The following is a 21,642-nucleotide window of genomic DNA, read 5'->3' as shown; positions in this document are numbered from 1 at the left end:
ATTGACTAAGTCAAGTGAGAGATATGACTAGGTATATTGTATGCCCTACTTTATTGTATTTTCATTTTCATGTATTGTACATCTCACTAGCTTTAGGACAAGTGAGTGGTTGTTGAGATTTCTATCCTAAATCTTGTACTCAAAAGTTTTTTTAAAAAAAAATTATTAATAAATAAAGTATTATTATTTTTCAAATAAGTATTATTTATTAATTGCATAACTCAAAATCCAATAAACTAAGATCCAAGGTTATTTAATGTAACTTGAATAGTATATGGTTGACATACAAGTGAATTATGTTTAAGTAATATCTTAAAAGGTCTATAGTATATGGATAAAGTTGGCTGCATTATCCTAGTAATACTATGGATATGACTCACTTTGTAAGTGTTACAAATGATTTGATCTAAATCATTAATGTCAAGATATGTAAATGGGTTATCCTATACAATGATTTTGTATAAGACCGAACCAAAATATATATAATCTTTCTTTATAACAACATTAAATGAAGAGATAGATATTTTAAACGATAACCATATAACTCGATCTTAATCCTGAGTGAGTTATGAACTCTTGTTCATGAGGATCGTTCTTTGATTTGTATGGGTGGGAGTAGCCTTAGCTGCCGACTCAATATGTCTACCATTTTGGAGATGATACTGAGTGAGGAGCTGGGAACATAACTTCGCAAAATATAATTCACTCATTCCTAACTTTAGGATAAGTAGATAGATTGTTTCCTTAAGTGCTAACTTCAGGACTCGAAGAATGAGGCATCACCCTTTCGTTAGCCCAAGAGGGATTTAGTTTATGGATGGAACATAAACAAGTTGTTCATTAGAGAATCAGTGGTACTTAAGAAGTAAGAGGTAATTACTGGATAAAAGGGTAATTTGGACCAACTGTAGTTACGAATAACTTATGAATGGTTGACTTATGTCAAATGATTAATTTTATGGGCACAGAAATACTCTACAGTTCATAAGAATGCAACTATAGATCTTTAGTAGTATGTCCCATAGTTAATAAAGGTTGATTAACATAATTAGTTTAATTAATTAATCTCAAATCATTGAAGCTTATAGTTGTAAGCCTATAAGGTCCCTCTGCTAGCTCACAATGGATTAAACAAAGAAATTAAGTGTTGTAAGAATTTGAAATGTTCAAATTGATTAAGGAAATTAATTATATATGATACATTATAATATAAAGTTAATTTTGAATTAGATTCAAAATTAAAACTTTATAATATGAGAGTATTAATATTATAAGATTCAAATATCAAATTAATATGAATTGAAGTCATATTAAAACTATAGGTTAAGAGAGAATATGTATATTAGAATATGATTCATATATACATTAAATTAAATATATGATATTAAATTAATTAATTTAATTTAATTTAGTTAATTAAATAAGTATATTTAATTAATAAATATATTATTAAATTTTATTTATTAAATATATTTATTTATTAACCATTTATTAATTAAAAGAAAAGTTGCAGGGGGCTTGCCACTCCCCCCACGTTGTTTTCCCTAAATGGAGAAATCTCTCTATTTTTAATAAGGTAATTACATTTACTTTGAGAGCTCTCTTAAAATAATTCTAACTCACCTTCTCTCTAAAAAAATCTCTCTGCAAAAAACAAAACAGAGAAAAGTTCTCTTTGTTTTCTCCCTACTCTTTCACAAAGGATCCCACAATCCCCATTGTTCCAAGAGAATAGTGAAGAAGACCATATTGGTGGTTTCTGAATCAAATTAGTTCGTGTTGCAGTGTTTTCAAGGTTGGGTGAAGTTTTGTAGAATAGTTCTCTAAAAGGTATTTCAATTTGCACTCTTATCTTTTCTTTTAAACTTGCTTAACCTATGTTGAATTTTTGTTCTGTGTAAAATTCTTGTAACAAAATTGGACAAAAGTGATCACACGTTTTCGCAAAAGGAATTCAATTCCTTCAAGAGAAAAATGGAAAGGTTGAGAGAAAATAGGGAAGAGGGGAAATAATACATGAAATATGAAAGAGTGCCGAGAGAGAATTAGAAAAATTAGGAGAACTTTTGTAAAATCAATATTTGTTAATTAAAAACTTGAATTCTTTTAAAAAAACTAACTCTAAATCAAATTCAAACTTTTTTTTTTGTTTTCTTTTTTATTTTATGAAGTATTAACTATAATAGACAATGATAAAAGTGGAGTACTAAATTAAAGAAAAAAATATGAAAATACAAAATAAGTCAGACAAAATACAATATCTATATCAAGTAGAGAAGCCTAAGCATGAAAAGCTTAAGCCTAAAAAGCCTAGACATAAATAGCATAAGAAGCAGGCTCTAGAAGAAGCATAGGAGAGCTCAGAAGGACCCATGAAGAGAGCTAAAAAGAGCTTAGAAGAGCTTGAGTCTAGAAAAGCTTAAGCATGAGGAGCCTAGGAGAGTCTGAATCTAAAGAAGCCTAGGCATGGAGAGTCTAGAAGGGTTTAAGCCTAGAAAAACCTAGGAGAGCCTGAGTTTAGAGAAGCCTAGGCATGAGAAGCTTAGAAGGGCTGAAGCTTAGAGAAGCAGCATGAGGAGCCTAAGAGAGCCTGAGCTTAAAGAAGCCTAGGCATGAGGAGCAAAGGAGAGCCTGAGCCTAGAAACGCCTAGGCATGAAGAGATGACCCATAAGGAGAGCTTGAAAGAGCTTAAAGGACCTCTAGAGAGATCTAGAGGTGCTGAGAAAACCCATAGGAAGAGCTTAGTGGAGCTCAGAGAACTCGTGGGGGGAAGGCCTAATACAGCTCCGTGGACCTATAAGAGATTAAAGGGCCCATGGGAAGTTTAAAGCGAGCTCAAATGATCCATTGGGGAGCTAAGAAAGTGAGCTCAGATGACTCGTGAAAAGCCTAGGAAAGCTTAAAGGAACCGTGGGAAGAGTCTAGTGAAGCTCAAAGGACCTATGATGAGCTTAGAATGAGCTTAGAGGGCCCATGGGGAGGTTAGAGCGAGCTTAGAGGACCCTTAGAAAGCCTAGGAAAACTTAGAAGGCCCACAAGACGGTACATTTAAGCATCCATTTCAATAATAATGGTGTAACTGCCCATCAAATCAACTTAGCGATTCTAGAAAATTATGAGAGGCAATTATGAGCTCAAGTGATAGTTATACTTTACTATTCTATATAAACAACCAATGACATTGGTCAAAGGTATATCTAAATTACGCTAGTATGTTCTACAATAAAGTTACAGTGTAAATCAAACTCTAGTCTTTTTAATGAAATTGAATCTCTCCTAACATAAATGAGAGGTACTTTATTTATAGGAAAAATGTTTACACATGTGCTGAATAAAATCTAACTAACATGTAACTAACTATTTTAAACTAACTCTTATTCTAACTTGCTTACAAATGTTTCTCAATACACCATATTCCATCCCCTTAAAATTTAGGCTCGACCTCGAGGATGACAATTAGGACATCTACTGGTGGTCATCTGGGGGAAAATAAGGTTTAAGATTTTCAACATTGAATATTGGATTAATATGTAGATCATAAGTAACTTAATGGGGTAATTTGGTTTGGCCATCGGTCTACGAATGAAAAGTAGAGCTTAAATGCAGTCTTCCACTCATCCCTCGACCTCATTCGAATCTGATGGTATTCAGTCTTCAAGTTCTCTTTTGAAGAAAATCAAGGCTTATCCAAGTTGATCAAGTAGATCATATATTCGAGGAATTGGAAAGCAGTATTTCACAGTGATTCGATTGATGGCTCTATTATCTACGCACATCCTCCAACCACCATCTTTTTTAGGAATAGGAAAGGTTAGCACTGCACATGTGCTAAGGCTTGAATGAATGTGCCCCCTTTTCAATAATTCTTCAATATGTTGGTGGAGGATCTCATACTTCTTAAGACTCATCTAATAGTGAAGAAGATGAGAGATTGTAGCACCCAAAACCAAGTCAATAAGGTGTTAAATGTCTTCATTGTTTTTTGTATTTTTTGTCTTTTTAGCAACTACAACACCTAATATATCAGTCTCTCTCTCTTTAACAAAAATTTTGCAATGTATTTGAGGATTAAAATCTCCTTTGGGAGCAATTGGCACTGTTTGGAGAACACAAGACTCTCTATCACTTTCATCCGTGTCAATATATAATTGGCTTCTTCCTCATTATCTTCACTGCATCCAGCCAACGAATCCTCTTCTTCATCCACATATGCTACTATTTTTTGTTGAAGACACTCATTAGACAAGTGCCCCACTTGGCTACACCTCAAACATTTTCCCAATGTAGGGTAATTATAAGGATTTTGAACTTTCTGCTTGTAAACAACCTTCGTTTCCTTCTCACCAATTACTTCTCACTTTTCTTTATCCTTTTCCTTGGATGAAATTGGTGGAGTAGGATGGTCCAAGGTAATGTTTTCTCTTCAACTTATATAAGCATCCCAATGAGCTTTTCTTGAAGTTTTCTTAGAGCGTAAATCATTCAACTCCTCTATTGTTTCAGCATAACAAATTGCATTAACCAAAAATGAAGTGTTGTAATTTTACCTTCTCTTTCATGTCCATTCGTAAGTTGCCTGTTGGGTTATTCAATCTTTTCTAGGCCCAATTAATCAAAATCAACACTGACACAGTGAAGAAACGACTGAGAAGAGCTCTGTTAAATCCTTGATGTTAGATACTCGATACTCGATGGAAATTTCCTTCTATCCTTGATAAGTTTCTTTTCTTCGCTCGATGGAAATCAAAGAGTTTTGATCGTTACTCTATTCTACTCGATGAGTATTAATCTTTACTCGAGTAACTTGGAGATGAAAACTCTTGACTCGATGCTGCTCGATAGAAGAAATTCGATACTCGTTTCAACTCGATACTCTGAAAACAATATGATTTTATAACAAGATTATATTTTTCGATTTGCAGAAAGATTGATGCCGATCGAAAGAAGAAGAAGAAACACACAGGATTACGTGGTTCGACCAATAAGCCTACGTCCACAGGAAGATTCCCTATCTTTTTCTCTTGAAGATTGCTTACAACTTGTTGTAGTTTACAGAGAAATAGAAAGAGCGGAAAAAAAAAAAAAAAAAAAAAAAAAACTCTTAATTTTTGTATTCTGATCAGTGAATATTTATAACAAACACCAACTGACCGTATAAGATAAGGTTATTATAATACTTAATAGCTGAATAGGTATTTGAGTCACGGTTTTTTTTTTTTTTTTAACAAATTCTCCACCTTGACTTTATTGCCTGCAATCTTCCGATCTTCTTGATTCTGACCATTCTGTTTATCCTGTGTCTGGAAGTTTGAAACTAACTATTCTAGACATTTGACCAATGTAAGTTTTGATACTGGCTTTGTCAACATGTCTATTGCATTCTCTGATGTGTGAACCTTTAAGATTTTTATTTCCCCTGTATCTAATTTGTCTCTAATGAAATGATACTTTATATCAATGTATTTAGTTCTAGTGTGGTATTTTGGATTTCAGGATAAATGTATAGAACTTTGGTTGTCACAGTAGAGTTCTACCACTATTTGACTTAATCCAAAATCTTTCATTAATCCCTTAAGCCACAATGCCTCTTTAATTACTTCAGTTAAAGTCATATACTCAGCTTCTATTGTAGATAAAGCCACTATAGGTTGTAATGTTGCTTTCTAGGTGATTAGATTAGGATCATAAAGGAATAGATAGCCTGTTAGGGACCTTCTTTTTTCCAAATCACCAACATAGTCAGCATTCACATATCCATATAGTTCTAAGTTTGGTTCAGTTGATTTTTGGTAGACTAGTCTTGAGTTTTTAGACAAAACTAAGTATCTTAGGATCCATTTAGTAGCCTCCCAATGTCTCTTACCTAGGTTAGACATATATCTACTAACAAGGTTAGTTGAATATGAAATATTAGGTTTGGTAGAAATCATTAAATACATTAGGCTTCCAACTGTCTGACTATAGGGTATAACTGACATTTGTTTTTTATGTTCTTGGTCATAATCTTTAGGAGAGTTGGCTGAGGATAACTTGAAATGTTGAGCAATAGACAAGCTTACAGGTTTAGCATAACTCAGATCGTACCTTTTTAGGATTTTCTCACAATAGTTAAACTAGTTGAGGCTTAAGACAAACTCCTCCCTGTTCCTTAGGATTTCAATCCCTAGAACTTTGCTTACATCTCCCAAGTCTTTCATGTTAAACTCCCTTTTTAAGCGGTTTTTAACACGAGTTAAATTTTCCTTGGACCTACCTGCCTGTAACATATCATCCACATGTATGAGTAAGTAAACCTTGTCCTTGTAGGAACCTGTATTTACATAAACACATATGTCAAATGAACTTCTTTTGAATCCAATGCTAGATATATAGTCATTGAACCTTCTATACTAGCACCTAGGTGATTGTTTTAACCCATAGATTGACTTGTTGAGTAATAGAGATTCCCATAGATTTACTTATTGAGTAATAGAGATTCTCCTTTCCTTTAACTTCAAATCCCTTAGGTTGTGTCATGTAGATTGTCTCTTCTAGATGTCCATGAAGGAAGGCAGTTTTCACATCTAGTTGATACAATTCTAAGTTATTTTGAGCAACCAAAGATAAGAGAAGTCTTATGGAAGTTTGTTTGACAATTGGAGAGAAAATCTCTGAGTAGTTTGTTCCTTCTCTTTGTGTAAACCCCTTTGCAACCAACCTTGCCTTATACTTAGGTTTTTTTTATCACAGGATGCACCTTCTTTAAGTTTTGAAAACCCATTTGGAGGCAACTGGTTTATAACTCTTAGGCAGAGGAACTAAAGACCAAGTATTATTCACATTTAGTGAATGCATTTCCTCATTCATGGCTTCTATCCAATCCCTTGCATTAGCACAACATGTTGCTTTTTCAAAGGTTGTTGGTTCTTGGTTAGTAGAAGCCACACCAGCATTTATAACTAAATTCATATAGTTCATCAGTATATCTTATTGGAGGGGTAATGGTTCTCCTTTGTCTATCCCTAGCTAAGACATACTGACTCAAGTCTGGTTGCTTATTAGCAGTCTCCTCTTGTTCCCCTGCAACTTCCTAAACATCTCTTGTGTCACTAGGTAGGTTAGGTTATGTTGGTTGCTCAGTAGGTAGCTCCACCTTAATTCCTATGGTAGTTGACTCAGCTTCATCCTCAAGTCTCTTCTCTTTTTATATAAACATCTCCTCTTCTCTAAAAGTGATGTCTCTGTTAATTATGAACTTTTTCTCTACTAGATGCCATATTTTAAATCCTTTGACACCCTCTGTGAAGCTTACAAACATGCACTTAACTGCTCTGACTTTCAACTTTCCCTTATTTCGGTGAACAAACCCTACACACCCAAAAACCTTAAGGTTGTCTAGATTAGGAGGATGATTAGTCCACTTCTCCTCAGGGGTAAACAACTCTAGAGATGTGTGAGGGCACTTATTCAAGGTATACACTGTGTAGGCTGCAGCTTTTGTCCAATAACTTTCACTTAGGATAGCATCAGAAAACAAACATCTTATTCTTTCCATTATAGTTCTGTTTAACCTCTCAGCAACCCCATTCTGTTGAGGTGTATACCTCACAGTTTTATGCCTAGTTATACCATTCACACTATATTGTCAAAGTCTTCATTACAAAACTCGAGCCCATTGTCAGTTTTAAAGAATTTTAACCTTTTAGATGTTTGTGTTTCTATCATAGCTTTCCATTCTTTAAACTTCCCAAAGACTTGGTCCTTAGTTTTAACAAAGTATATCCAACTTTTCCTAGAAAAATCATCTATTAAGGTTAGAAAATACCTTGAAACATAAAGGCTTAGTGTGGGAGATGGTCCTCGTGGGTCAGAATGAACATAATCCAATATTCCTTTGGTGGTATGCTGAGATTTTGTGAAGCTCTATCTGGTAGCTTTCCCTAGAATACAGTGTTAACAAAAGGAAAGATGCTCACTAATCCCTTTGGGCAGAATACCCTGTGTAGACAATGTTTGCATCCCTTTTTCACTGCAAGTCTTCTTCTGTCAAGTCTGCTATTGAAATAATGTAGGCAGTAGTCATCAATATCTACTCCTCTTACTATATAAAGATCATTGACTTTTTCACCAACCAACACTACCTTAGAATCCTTAATCACTTCTAGGATTCCATTCTTTCCTCTACACTCACACTCAGTGGAGTAAAGCATACCCAGAGATATCAAATTTCTCTTGAGTAAAGGTACATGTCTCACATTTCTGAGAAGCTTAATTGATCCATCCTTTAGCTTTAAGGATACAGAACCAACCCCTTTGATTTTGCAAGTTTCATTGTTCCCCATGTACACAGATTCTTCATCCACATCCTTGTAGGTATTAAACCAAGGTCTAAAGGGTGTCATATGATAGGTACAACCAAAGTCATGTACCCAATCATGCTTCTCGAGAGGACTTATTTGGTTGGTTTTATTTCTAGTGGAGGCTAAGGCATCAGAATAGAAGTAGAACCCTTCAACCACTGAGGCTTCTGGTTGTTTTCCTTTCTGATCCTTCTCTTTTTCCTGATTTTTTCATTTTAAGCTGTAGCGGTCCCTCATTAAGTGTCCTTTCTTCTTACAGTAATTATGTCTCAGTTTGGTTTTTGGTTTATGCTTTTCACCAGACTGATTTTTAGTCCCTTTAGAATGGTTCTGCTTGTTCTTGCCCTTGACAAATAGCCCCTCTGCACTGGGCTGTTCCTTTTTTACTGTATGAAACTCCAACTCCCTAGTTCTCAATGTTGAAATAATGGCATCAGTGGTAACAGACTCTCTGCCATATTTCAAGCCATTTTTTACCTCCTTATAGGCTTCGGGTAAAGAGTTCAACAAAACAAAGGCTTCATTCTCATCGCCAATCTTTTCACCAAGGCTTTTGAACTCAGAAATTATATTTTTAAACTCATCCAGATTGTCTAATAGTGTTTTAGCAGAATCCATCTTAAAGGTGACAAACTTTTCTTTTAAAAATATCTTGTTAGGGAGATCCTTAGTTGCATATAGACCTTCCAGCTTGACCCACATTTTGTAAGTCGTGTCTTGATTGATCACCTATCTCAAAATGCTATCACTGAGATTAAGAACTAAAGTTCCATATCTTCTCTTTCTTGAGCTGTTAACGTAGGTGGCTGAGTCGATGGGTCTAAAAGGGCTTTATAAGCTCTCTATTGTCCAAGAATAGCCTTGATTTTGGCCTTTCACAGATCAAAATCACCATTTCCATCGAAATTTTCTATCTCAAATCTAGCAACAGCCATCACTGACCTGAAAGAATATCGAGAACGGATTTCTTGAGTATCTTCATGCTTCAAGAATGTTGATCTTGATGATCTTCAAATGCTCTGATACCAGAATTTTTTGGGTTATTCAATATTTTCTAGGCCCAGTTAATCAAGATCAACACTGAGATGGTGAAAAAATGGCTAAGAAGAGCTTTGTTAAATCCTTAATGTTAGATACTCGATACTCAATAAGTTTTTGCTCGATACTCGATGGAAATTTCCTTCTATCCTTGATGAGTTTCTGTTCTTTGCTCGATGGAACTTAAAGAGTGTTGATCATTACTCGATTCTACTCAATGAGTATTAATTTTACTCGAAGCAACTCGGAGATGAAAACTCTTGACACGATGTTGCTCGATAGAAAAAAATTGATACTCGTTCCGACTCGATACTCTGAAAACGATATGATTTTATAACAAAATTGTATTTTTCGTGATTTGTAGAAAGATTGATATCAATCGAAAGAATAAGATAAAGAGAAGAAGAAGAAACACACAAGATTACGTGGTTCGGCCAATAAGCCTACGTCCATGGGAAGATTCACTATCTTTTTCCCTTGAAGATTACTTACGGCTTGTTGTAGTTTATAGAGAAATAGAAAGAACGAAAAAAAAACTCTTAATTTTGTGTTTTAATCAGTGATATTTATAACACATACCAACTGACCGTTACAAGATAAAGTTAGTTATAAAACTAAACTAGCTGAATAGGTATTTGAGTCACAGTTTTTTTTACACCGCCAATGAATCTTATAATTAGATGTTGTTCATTCTCCACCAAATTTGTTCTTGCTCCCAATTAGTAGAATTCTTCCACATAATCTGCCACTTGTCTAGATCCTTGTCTACAGTTTTGGTATTGATTGTAAAGGGTTTGCTCATAATTGGGGGGAAGGAACCTCTGTTTCATCAACCGCTTCATTTTTTTTCCATATTTGAGCTGGCCTCTTGCCTTGCCATTGCCAATCGCTCTACAATTGATCTTACCAAGTGGAGATTCCCCTTTCAACTTGAAGACTACCAATGTTCCTTTTTGTGAATTGGCGTATTCATATAATCGAAAAAATTCTGGATGTTCTTGATCCAATTGAGAAATATATTGATGTCATACTTCCCATTGAACATCGACAAGTCAATCTTCATTTTGTAATCATATCTATCTCTATACATCTCTTCTTGTCGCCTCCTTGGAGCATATAACTCTTCTTGTTGATCATACTCACTCAAAGCATCCCAATCTTGGAATTCTTGTTTTCATTCTTGCCTATTCAAATGTCTTCTTGGATCTTCTTGGAGCTGCTTATGCAATCTTGGAGCTCTTTCTTGATGAATTTCTTGGTTGTCCAGCACCACGCTTATCTCTTCTTTCCCATTCTTGCACAAATGGTTGAGCGTTCTCCCGATTTTGAGATGCTGCTACTAGTCTCTCAACCCTACGAGTGAGGGTTTCTATACCTTCTTGAATGCTAGTCATTGTTCCATGTATTCCCTCCAAGGAGTTCTCAATGGACGACAATCATTGTGTTGTAGTTCTTAGAGAGAGAGTGGGGGTTTCTTCTACCTCTTGTCTTGCCATAGGTTGTCTCCTCCTCTCGAGTGGGCAGCCCTTCTTCCCGCTATCAGCCCGAACTATTGGAGTGCTTTAATACCACTTTTGGTATAAACCAAACTCTGGTTATTTTTAATCAAATTGAATCTCGCTTCAATTGAGTGAGAGGTGCTTTTATAGGAAAAATGTTTATGCATGTGCTAAATAATAGTTAACTAACATGTAACTAAGTATTTTTAAACTACTCTTAGTCTAACTTGCTTACGAATGTTTCTCAATACATCAAGTTACTCACAAACCCAATACTAACTTGAGCGTCAGAATGTATGTGACTAGACACTCCATAGGTGCTTAATCCCTTTTGTCTTACAGCCACTTGGACGAATCTCTCCTGTAAAATAGATTTATGGTTGATCCATTTTTTGGCATCAACACTTATCTTTATGCATCCCTTCAATAATCACAAAGAAAAAATATTAAAAAAATTTCATTTTTTAAAAAACAAAAAAGTTTAATAAGTAGTATCTTGTTATTAAGTATACTTAGGAGAATTGTACAAAGATGAGTACAATCCAGTATGCACCCAAATATTTATCATAAAAGTTAATAGGATTAATGACATGCACAAAATAGAAAGGTTGTTAAGGGAAAGTTAATAAATAAGTATTTGATTGAGAGAAGAGTAAGAATGCAACAAAGGTAGGGTATGGTTTGCAAAACGAACTATTCCAAACTATCATCCATGTTTGAGATTGGTATGTAAAGTAATATTTATTCCGTTTAATCATCTTTCTATTTCTTTTTCTTTTTTTTTAAATAAAAATTAAATATAAGAATATGTTGGACAACTATTTATATTTCTAGTTGTTGAAAAAGAAAATAGAAACAAAATTTTGTTTATAACTATTTATATTATTTATTTTCTCTCTCTCTTATTTTTCACCTTTTAAAAGTTTAAATTAAATTCGGTTTTATAATATAGAAAATATATAAGAAATTATCAAAAGTTTATATTACCTATTGTTAGATGATATAATATTAAATTTAAGTTTTTGGGTTAATAGGTGATTTAACATGATATTGGAGCACAAGGTTTAGGAGGTCTTGTGTTCAAACCCATATAATGACATTTTCTTCTCAAATTAATATTGCTATTCACTTGTTGGATCTTCTACATATTTCAAGTCCACAGGTGGAGGAGAATGTTAGAGTGTTGGTATAATATTAAATTTACATTAAGTACAATTAAGTACAATTAATAATTAAAGAGAATGTTACATATTTCAACTCTTAAGTACAATTAAGTATGAGATGCTAATGAAAATAGAAAAACATAAATCATGCCTATCTAAATTTAAAAAAATTAAAAATAAAAATAAAAAAAATCATGAGATATATAGAAAGGAGTCTACAATTATCTCCACAAAAATTTACATTAACATAAGGTGTATATGAGTAAATAAAGAAAAACAAAATAAATATAAACTGTTTTTTTTTTTTTAATTTCTCTTTAGAGAGATGAAAATAAATAATTAAAGAGTAAATAGAAGAATAGTTGATGAAGACAACCAAACATTCCTCTCTTCGTCATCTTCCCTTTTTTTTTTTTCTTCTTTTTTTTTTTTATATGAATGTGAAGATATTTTATATGTTAATATAATTATTATACATAAAATCTCTTTATTCAATTATCTCTTCGGTGCTTGTTTTCTTGTATTCTCTCTTCTTCTGCCATGGCAGTTTTTGCTTCACAATCTAAATTATATTCATCCGTACCACTTCCCTTCTGTTCATTTTTAGCCTTTTTCCAATCATTTCTCTATATTATTTCATTCCAATTTGAATAATATTTTATTTTCTTTTTCTTCTTTTTCATAATTTTAAATTCATATATATACTTTTAAATCAAAGAAAACCATTAAAACTTAGAGTCGGTAAAGAAATATCGGTATTCGAACATTTGAACTATGTATGACCAGATAAACATTTATAATGCACTTTTAAAATTATTCATCATATTTTGTATTTAAAAAAATAATAAATTTTCTTTTTATTGATAGAAAATGCCTCCTTAATTATAAATAGTGATGAATTTTTTTCACATTTTTTATCAATTTATTTACAACAAATACGTAAAGGGGTTGAACCTTAACTTCAAAAGAAGGATAATATTCCGATTATCTATGAGATTTATGTTCATGGTGGTTATTTTCCTATATTAAAGTATTTGTTAAAGCACGATATAAACATTTACAACTTTTTTTAATAAAACAATAACTAAAAAATTGCTATAAATCAATAAGAAAATGCTAGAATATAATTATGAAATAACCAAATTCATTCATATTATAGTTGCATTATATTTATAGAATAATATAATTTTTTTTCTTTTTTTAAGAATATATGGAATGAGAAAATGAAAATTCTATCATCAAAATCGATAATTTAAAATTTTGTGTCAATTAAGTTATATTCATTTTGATATAATTTTATTTTTATTTTTATTATATATATATATATATATTTATTTATTTATTTATTGAAGAGACTCAAAATTGATATATTGATTGTGTATATATAATCGTTAGTTTTATTATAAAATAATTATGGAAATGCATTGGAAATGACCCAAAACAACGGTGAATTAAAAATTAATAAAAGCTGCCATAATACATAATTATACGATTTCAATAATTATTAAACACGTAAGGAAATAATTCGATGTAGCTTTGGGTTGAAAGGGAGCAACATACCAGCACGGTTTAATTCTTATAAATAAAATTTCATTAAAAACTAATTAAAATTATTAATTAATAATTAAAATCATCAAAGGGGTTGGTTACAGTCACATGGATTGTCTCGCGGTATGCAATAAAAAGCTGACACATTTACATTTTTTTTTTCTAATTATTAGAGAAAAGTATTTTTAAAAGTTAAAAAAAGTATTCCAAATAAATAGGGGAATATTATTATTGGCAAAGTATCATGTAATGTTATTGCAGCTTCCACTCATCTTCCTCCACGTGGAATTTCATGTGACGCCAATTAATACCAATGATACGACGCGTTTTACTGTTTATAATTCAACTTGGAATTGGATATGTCTTTTGTTTTTGGGGACCAAAATTTAATCAATTATTGGAGTAATCGTGTGTTGGTTTACACGTGTGTATAATTTTACTTTTTCTTTTTGTATTTTCATTATAATTAGTTTATTCCTATCTATTTTTATTACAACAAATGAGACAGAAAATTTGAACTTCTGATCTTCAAAAAGTTAACACATGTAAATTAACACTGAGTTGTGTACATTTTGACTAGTTTATTTCTGCATGTATAATTGTTTTGCAAATTTCTATTTTGATCATTTAACTTTAAACGAATGTGTTATGATGTATATCGTTTATATTTCTTTTAATAAACTAAAATATGTGTGCTAATATGATAGGGACAACGACTCTTTAACTATCTCTACAATGATGTGATATTGTCCACTTTGCGCATAAACTCATGATCATCTTCTTATTCATTCTTAACAATCCCTCTCTCAAACAAATGACCACATAATCTCCCCTTAAATAATTACACCATAACTATTTTCAAGGCTCCACTACATCTCTATTCGTCACTTGAAGATTCTACCAACATGGCTAAGTCAAGTGCGTGGCTCTGATATTCTTGATAGGGACAAGGGCTATCCAACTATCTCCACAATGGTATGATATTTGTCTACTTTGGACATTAACTCTCATGACTTTATTTTTTGTTCAAACCGAAAAGACCTCATACCACTGGAGATAGTTATCCTCTCTTATAAACCTACGATCATCTCTTTATTTAACCAATATAGCATTTCGATCGCATTCCCAACATAATACGAGTATAGTTTAGCGATGATAAGCATGACTTTGAGGTTACTTCAAATCTCTAATTTTTCTTAACTAAAGAAATAATAGATAAATAAACTGTGTATTCAATTTGATAACAAACATGAAAGGCAAAGTCTACCATTTTTATTATAGTATATGAAAATATAATGTCAAAGACAAAAAAAAGTTTCTTTTTTAAGTAAAGTATAGAGGTATGAAATTTAAATCACAAATCTCTGGCTCGTTAAAACATATTGTATGTTAGTTGAACTATGCTTGTTTTGGCGAAAAAATAAGTATTTATACGAAAGTTTAAGAACTAATACATGCAACATATTATCACATCCTCACATTTATATAATTTATGCAATTAAGACTCAGTTTGATAACAAATTCACTTTTAGTTTTCTACTTTTTTTTCAAGTTTCAAAACATGACTTTAATTTTGAAAACACGTTTAAAAACAGGTAACAAAACAAAGAAACTCATACAACAAAATAATTTTTATAAGCTTGTATTTCTTTTTTATTTAACATGAATGTTCTTATACAAATAACCAAATAAATACACGAGGACAATAATTTAACACAAATAACACAAATATAATAGTAATAATACATTTCAATAATTATTGAAACTTTGTTTTCATTAACTATGAAATGGCCATTACCTATCTATCCCTATGTTCCCTCTCTCATGATAGTTGAAATTAATTGAACTAATAATAGTTTTGTGAATTATTTCTTGAGTACACTATCGAACATTTTTAGAATTTGTTCTTTTTATTTTTTTTTTAATTATTATTATTTATTAAAAAAAAAAAAAAGAAAAAGCTAGTTTGTGTGTGGGAGGGATGTCACTTGCAAGCAAGGTTTCTTTCCTTAACAGTAACAAAATCTGTCACCTTGTAATCCTCTCAAGTAGGGCAGAATTGGGCTGTGAAGAGGGCCCCACTCACCAATCAATAATTTCAAATGTTTCTTATTTATTTCCTCTTTTATTTTCACTTCTACACCCAATAAATTAATTTCAACCACACCTAATATTTATTACATGAAAAATGTTTTTCCTCCATTATAAAAATTGTTTGAATCAAATTAAATGTTTTTATCATATATGTTGCATGTTGAAAATGTAGTTGTCATTTCCCCCTCTTCAACTTTATACTTGTGAAATGAGCCTTTATAAATGTCAAGAGAAATATGTTTAAATATAATTTTGATGGTGGTATTTTGAATTTTAGTTCATTTTAGTGTTTGTATTTTTAAAATATTTATTTTTTAATTTATTTTAGTCTTTATATTTTTAAATTATCGATTTTAATTTTTGTACTTTTAGAAAACAACTATTTTGGTCCATTTATTTTTAAGAGACCATCACTTTTTAAAACTAATACAAAAACTAAAATGAACTTAAGATTTTTTTTTCTTTTAAAGAAATAAAATATTATAAATCAAAAGAAGCCTTCTCATAAAATAGCATAAGTTAAAAGTTTCCTCATAAATAGCATAAGAGAACCAAATGGACAATCCAAAAGAATCTTACCACCTTCTTCAGAGAAGGAAGAAGAGAAATTAACCAAACTAATCCCAAAATTACCTAAAGACACCGTCGTACGACCAAGACGGTGCTCCACCCCATTTGCCACTCTCGAACACTAAGTGAAAGACACAACTCGGGCGACCTTAGAGAAGGGACAATCCCTTCTATGAAACTATACAGCTTAGATGGATCACATCCCACATGATTAACGACGTTTATAAAACCAGGCATAATTAGATTTCATAATCATAGGGAGAGATTGATTCGCTTCCTAAGGCATAGTATGAAGAGTTAAAAATAGTCTATTTTAATAATTTAACGGTATCTCGTTGTTTTGTAAAATGCTTTTGTGGTAAGTAATAGAGTATGTGAAGTATAAAAACAATACCTTCCGTGAGAAGGCATAAATGAAAGAATAAAGAAAAAGTAAATATGAAATGTGTAGTAGAAAGACGACTAAAACTTATTTTATTTTTATAAATTACTTTTATCCTTAAGATGTCGAGAGGGTATGCCCAACCATTAAAATAATAATAATAATAATAATTAAAGAGAAATTGTTTTAAATATAATAAATTTGAAAAGGAATAAAGAAATTTAACCTAGGATGAAAACTTTAATGTCCTAATTTGTCAATAAAGTCATCACTATTAAAGTGAATTAGAGGGAATTTAGTATACTTTTTTAGGATGATGAGAGATGTTACCTTGTTAATCAATCAATGAGCAATTTTCAACTCTTTTTGGTGTTTTTAAACAAAAAGAAAAATTATAATTTGAAGATTAATTATATAAAAAAAAACATTAAAAGTACATTTGGTTCGAATCAAGAATTGACTAATATTTCTTATTTCTCAAAGAATACTTCACTTAAAAACATTACTTTAAATGTGACCTTCAGCACCAGAATAATGTATTTGACACCTGATTAGAAGAGATATATTATATGTTAAATTACAAATTTGGTCCATATAGTCTGGAGAAAGTTAAATTTTAGTTCTTATTGGTTTGATAAAACTTCATAAATAGTCCGTATAGTTTGATAGAGTCCTCATAAATAGTCTCTACCGTAATAAATTTTGAGGACTTGTTTGGGCCTCTAACTTCAAGGTGGAGTGAGCTATTATAACTCACTTCATGTTTAGGGCTCAAATTACAATAGTTGGTATTTCTAACAATTATAACATATGGTTAACTAAAATATTATTATTTCAAATCCCTTTTTGTTATACTGGTTATTATTTACTACCCGAACTAAAATAGTATGTGCACTTCAAACACAGACTATTATAACTTACAGACTTAGGTTGGTAATGAGGTGGAAGAAGGTTGGAGATCGATTCCTCATCCCAATCCCTGCGGAGGAACGTCGTCCTCATTCTCGCCCCTATCTCCATCAATTGAAGGTGGGAATGGGAACTGTTGGGGTTTGTGCCCTAAAGTCTCATGTCCAGTAGTTTGTAAACAACTTTGTACGAACACTTGTGATGCACAATATAAATGATATTTACTTCACTACTTGACTTTGCACATTTAGATTTTACCGCAAACCAATAAACATAAAATCCCTGGTTATCTGTATGTGACTCAAGTATGTATGTGGTGACATACAAGTGGATCATGTCTTGAGTGATAACCAAAATGGTCTGTAGTTTATGGATATAGGAGGGAAACCTTATCCTGGTAATGCCTACAGTGCGACCCGTTTGTGGAATGGTCGAAGTGTTGTGACTTGTCACGGATGATCTCATCCTGATCATTCATGTAAGGGGACATGCGAGCGGGGGCGTTTCCTTAATTACAAAAAAAGAGTTGTTAGATTAAGGGAACCTTGTGGGACCCCCCCCACGAAAGTTGTTAACGGTCTCGTTATATAACAACGTTCATAAACTGAGACTTTACTTCCGCTAGGATGACCATAGGGTAACATGACCTCAAATCTTGAAGTGAGTTTGGGAACTCCTACCCATTGAGGGCAGTCCTTTGATTTGCATGGGTGCAAGTGGCCAGAACGCCGATTAAACTTACATTTTTGGTGGATTCGCCCTTGATTTGGAAGTTGGGAAAACTCAGCTACACAAATGAAATTCACTCCTTTCCCCCGAGGCAGGGGCAAGTAAATAGATAGCTCCCCTAAGGGCTATTCCAAAGGTTTTTAGGGTTGGCAAAAAATCCGATGGACAAGAGGATTCATTGGTTTGACCGGGGATCGGGTCAAACTGAGAGAATTTATTCGGGGCCCCGTGAGGACGGGGCAGAGGGATGGGGACAGTAATCCCGCCCCGACCCGGACCTCACCCCGACCCCGACCCCGAATTTATATATATATTTTTATCCCCTCCTCAGTCCCCTCTCACTCTCGCTCATCCCTCCCCTCTCGCTCTCGCTCATCTCTCCCCTTTCGCTCGTCCCTCCCCTCCGTTGAAGTCTACCACGAAGAATCCCCGACGAGGACAGGGGTGAGGATGGGGGACAATTTCCCCCACGGGGCCAGGGCCGGGGGACGCCCCCCCACCCCGCCCCGACCCCGTTGCTAACCCTACAGGGCTTGAACGATGTGGCGCCACGCACATTCTCATGGCCTGAGAGGTGTTCACACATAGTAGGACTATATTGTATTGTTCATTAAAGGGATCAGTGGTACTTAAGGAGGAAGATGTAATTATAGGGGGAAAACGGTAAATTGGCCTATTGTAATTACGAATATCTATGAAGGGTCATCGTACTGATGATTGGTTATATCCAATGGACATAGAAATATATCTATGGCAAGAAGAGTTCGACTGTCGGTCTTTAGTGGAATGTCTGACAGTTAACGGATGGTGGATATCGTGACTAAAGAGTTTAGTCAGCTATTCACGTACCGTTGGAGCTTCGAGCTACAGGTTCATAAGATCCCCTTGGTAGCTTCAGCTTGGATACAAGTTGAGAGTCAGTTTTTGGGTCAATTTGAAATGTTCAAATTGACAAGAGGGAGTTCGATTATATATGATATAATTGAACGAGTTAATTAAATATGATATAATTAACTTTATGTATGAGATACATTAATTTGGAGGAAATTGGATATAAATATGATTTATATCTAGTAGAGAAAAAAAGTTATAATTAATATTTGATATTAATTTATAAGTTATGAATGTGATAAGATTACATTAATTGGACGGTTTTAAAGGAAATAGGAAGGGCCCTCTTCGTTTAAAATAACGAATGAATGCATTATAAATAGCAGACGGTATGTTGATCTCGATGTGTACAGGTATTGTGAAAAAGATAGTGTCATCGTTTAGAAAATCAGTGCTTATACGATAGGACTGTACGATCGCTTACATATACGATATTGCTAAGCGATCGCATACCAATTACACCATCGCACACTATTATCTAAGCGATCGTTTACCTTTTTACTAAGCAATTGTTTAACTCTCGGTATTTACTAAACGATCGTATAGACGATCGCTTAGTTTTTCCTACGCGATCGTTTTGGACGATCGCTCTCTCTTTTTGCTACACGATTGTATAGACGATCATTTACCTTTTCCTACACGGTCGTTTAAACAATCGCTTACTTTTTCTACACGATCGTATACTTTACCTAAACGATCAAGCATATTGTCTATGCAATAGACGACTGCATCTCCCACTTGCTTGATCGTTGTGTACGGCCGCTCTTCCTCCTTCCCTCTACCAAATTCGAACAAAGCCCACACTTTGGATTTTCACTCCAAGAATACTGATGGCTTTAAGTGGTGTTGTCTTCTCCGATTTCTTCTATTCGAGTGGTGACTGTTCGAGGTAGACAGTTGGGCTTCAGACTCGAGAAATAATCTTCATCTGATATGATTTCTTGATCCCTTTAGCATTATGAAAGTATGTTTGAGTGTATATGCGGTAATTCTGTCACAATGAATTGGAAAGATCCGCTTTCGCTCGTAGGTACTCTTGAATAAGAGTTCCTTTAGGAACAAGCTCATTGCATAATTGAGTTTCCACCCAATTTTTAAGCATATATCGTTAAAAATAGTATTTTAAAAAAAATATATTTAAAAAAAGATAAAATTAAATCAAAACAATTTTTTTAAAAATTAAATCAAAACAAGATAAAATTGAGTCCTTTTTTAAAAAAAAGATAAAATTAAATCAAAACAATAGATACAAACTTTATTTAAAGAAAGAAAACGGTAGGAAAAAAAAATCTGAAAAAGATGAGGTTTTTTTTAAAAAATTGCAGTATGCACTAGAGACATGAGGGTTTTTTTTCTAAAAAGAAAACCAATGATATATATATATATATATAAAAAATAGATAATTGGTTGATATATATATTTATAATTTATATTAAAGAATTAAACAGGGTGGGTTTGGAGTTGGGGACGAGGCGAGGATATTCTCCTCATCTCCACCCCATTCCCAGTCGGCGATCCTATTTTATTTCCCGGTTTGACTCCAATCCCCAGTCAAATTGAGATTCCTTGCTCTGATCAGAGTGAGAACCCGCGAAGACTCAACTTGTCAGAGATTTTTGTCAAATCTACCATAGACAATTATAATCTACCAATTATAATAACTAACTTAGCACTCGTCGGAACGCTATCTAACTTTCTTTTTAGAGAGTGTGTATATATATATATATATATATATATATATAATATTGGTTGATGATAATAACATGTAAATGAGAAAGAGGGACAAGGGGAGGCCAAGTGGTTTGGCATAGAAATCACAAAAAGGGAGGGGGAATTGGAATCCCCATACAGCTAAAAAGTGAAGCTCAATGATTAGTCTTTTTCATCCATACTTACCTTCCTTATCCACCACTCCATTCCATTTCACACCCTTTAGGTTGTGTTTGGGTTGGATTGAATGTGATTGGAATTTATTTATACATACAAATAATTGCCAACAAAAGTTGTGCAAAGCCTCAAACACACCCTAACTCTCCCAAGTGATCATCTCCCATTTTCCATAACAAAGTGGGGTCTTTCCTATCCATTCAATCCCCCACCTTTCATTCTCTTCCCATCTTCATTTCTATATAATTACAAAAAGCAAATTTTCCTACACAAAACTTTAAAATCTCTCTCTCTCTCTCTCTCTCTTTTTTTCCTTACCTCTTGAGTGGTTTAAGTTGTAATCATGGTGATTTTACTTAATAACAAAGATATAGTTTTTCAAATCTTATAGGTTTTGACTTTATTGATATTACCTAAGATTTTAATATTCGAATAGGTTTTTACACTTATGTCTACTTAGGTTAGATATTACATATTCTACTAGGTTTTTACACTTCAAATCTACTGAAGTAAGAGATTAAAATATTTCGCTAGGTATTTACAAAAGCTAAAAATTATAAACCTTGCATAAAAGACTTTTGTAATGTGTGTG

The sequence above is a fragment of the Benincasa hispida genome, chromosome 10, assembly GCF_009727055.1.
Source record: "Benincasa hispida cultivar B227 chromosome 10, ASM972705v1, whole genome shotgun sequence".
In the NCBI taxonomy this organism is placed as follows: Eukaryota; Viridiplantae; Streptophyta; class Magnoliopsida; order Cucurbitales; family Cucurbitaceae; genus Benincasa; species Benincasa hispida.
This window is presented reverse-complemented; position numbering follows the sequence as displayed.